The following is a 2,799-nucleotide window of genomic DNA, read 5'->3' on the forward strand; positions in this document are numbered from 1 at the left end:
AGTCGTTTAATAGCGGTCTAACTGATGACTAGTCTATTCTTGGGCTATGGTTAGGCGTCTATTAGATTTTCACTGGCAGCCCAAAATCAGCCTTGTTTTAGACTAGACCAATATTGCCTGTCTATTAGACGTATATATATATATATATATATATATGTAGTCGTTTAATAGCAGTCTAACTGATGACTAGTCTATTCTTGGGCTATGGTTAGATGTCTATTAGATTTTCACTGGCAGCCCAAAATCAGCCTTGTTTTAGCCTAGACCCATATTGCCTGTCTATTAGACGTATATATATGTAGTCGTTTAATAGCGGTCTAACTGATGACTAGTCTATTCTTGGGCTATGGTTAGGCGTCTGTTAGATTTTCACTGGCAGCCCAAAATCAGCCTTGTTTTAGCCTAGACCCATATTGCCTGTCTATTAGACGTATATATATGTAGTCGTTTAATAGCGGTCTAACTGATGACTAGTCTATTCTTGGGCTATGGTTAGGCGTCTATTAGATTTTCACTGGCAGCCCAAAATCAGCCTTGTTTTAGACTAGACCAATATTGCCTGTCTATTAGACGTATATATGTAGTCGTTTAATAGCGGCTAACTGATGACTAGTCTATTCTTGGGCTATGGTTAGACGTCTATTAGATTTTCACTGGCATCCCAAAATCAGCCTTGTTTTAGCCTAGACCCATATTGCCTGTCTGTTAGACGTATATATATGTTGTCGTTTAATATTGGTCTAACTGATGACTAGTCTATTCTTGGGCTATGGTTAGACGTCTATTAGATTTTCACTGGCAGCCCAAAATCAGCCTTGTTTTAACCTAGACCCATATTGCCTGTCTGTTAGACGTATATATATGTAGTCGTTTAATAGCGGTCTAACTGATGACTAGTCTATTCTTGGGCTATGGTTAGACGTCTATTAGACGTATAAATATAGTCTTCAATAGCTGTCTGATTGTCTATTCTTGGGCTATGGTTATACGTCTATTAGACGTATATATGTAGTCATTCAATAGCTGTCTATTCTTGGGCTATGTTTAGACGTCTATTAGATTTTCACTGACAGCCCAAAATTAGCCTCGATTTAGCCTAGACGTCTGGGCTCTGTTTAGACGGCTATAAGACAGGACTAGATCAAACGGACTGACACTGTACAGACAGGAAGAGGAGAATAAATAGGGGGAGAATAATTAAACGGCGTGTGAAACAGGTGAGGAAGAGGATAATGAGAGAGACAAACAGCTGAAGGGGAGAGAGTGACATAGACAACGCACGTGGAGTGTTGACAACAAAAACAAACACAGACAGAAAAAAACCCGACAGAGCCAGGATCTCGACAAACTGACTTCATTTGTGTTTCAGATTTGCCTGCTGAAGAGAAAAATGTGAAGATGAACTCAGTGAAGGAGGGAGAATATATCATGTTAGATTCTGGCCTAATAGTGGACAAATTTGATTTAATGATGTGGTATTTTAATGGCGATCTCCTTGCTTATGTCACTGGAGGTCCAGAAATTTGGAAATCTCGTTCGAGATTCAGTGACAGAATGCAGCTGGATTTTCAGACTGGATCTCTCAACATCACAAAAATTAAAGCCACAGACTCTGGACTCTAACTAGAGATCACCAACAGCAGCAGCATCAAGCCTTTCCTGAGCATCTACAGAAGCACAGTCAAGATATTTCATGTTACAGTCAGTGGTCAGTCGTCATTTAGCGATGTTCTTTCTTTCTTTCTTCTTTCTTTCTTTCTTTCTTTCTTTCTTTCTTTCTTTCTTTCTTTTTCTTTGCAAGAAATTGGTACTTTTTCCAGCAAAGATGTGTTACATTGACAAAAAGTGATATTTATATTGTTAGAAAAAAATTCTACTTAAACTAAATGCTGTTCTTTTGAACTTTTTATGCATAAGATAATTCTGAAAGCATCACAGGTTCTCCAAAACTATTAAGCATTTCAGCTGTTTCCAATATTGATAATAAATCAGCATATTAGAATGATAAAGAGACAGAGTGCAAAGAGACACAGAGTCTAAGAAAGTTTAAGAAACTATACAAGAAGACTCAAAAATAGCTCACATGATATGAATATTACATGACTTTTGTTAAATAAAAGGGGAAAAAAAATCTTCTAAATCTTGTACATCTAGAAAATTTACAACAATGCCTAACATATAATATATATTATATATAACGCCTCCTTAGGATGAATCGCTTGTATTCTCCAATTGTAAGTCGCTTTGGATAAATGTGTCTGCTAAATGAATAAATGTAAATGTATCTTAAACAAGCATGAGAAAATAATATAAAAATTAACATGAAAAATTAAATAAGTTACTTAAAGGAACACTCCGCTTTTTTTGGAAATAGGCTCATTCTCCAACTCCCCCCGAGTTAATAAGTTGATATTTACCATTTTGAAATCCATTCAGCCGTTCTCCTGTTCTGGCGATATCACTTTTAGCATAGCTTAGCTTAGATCATTGAATCCTATTAGACCAATAGCATCGCGTTCAAAAATGACCAACGAGTTTCCATATTTGTTGTATTTAAAACTTGACTCTTCTGTAGTTATATTGTGTACTAAGACCAGTGGAAATGCAAAGCTGCGAGTTTCTAGGCTGATAAGATTAGGAGCTACACTTCCATTCCGGCGTAATAGTCAAGGAAGTTTGCTGCCATAATATGGCCGAAGCAGGCAGAGTATTATCAGAAATGAGTTCCCAGCTAGTTTAGCATTTGCACATGTGCTGCGTGGTATTACTGCTCCTGCAGGGGGAGTTGGAGAATGAGCC

Source organism: Garra rufa, chromosome 7 (genome assembly GCF_049309525.1).
Source record: "Garra rufa chromosome 7, GarRuf1.0, whole genome shotgun sequence".
NCBI classification, from domain to species: domain Eukaryota; kingdom Metazoa; phylum Chordata; class Actinopteri; order Cypriniformes; family Cyprinidae; genus Garra; species Garra rufa.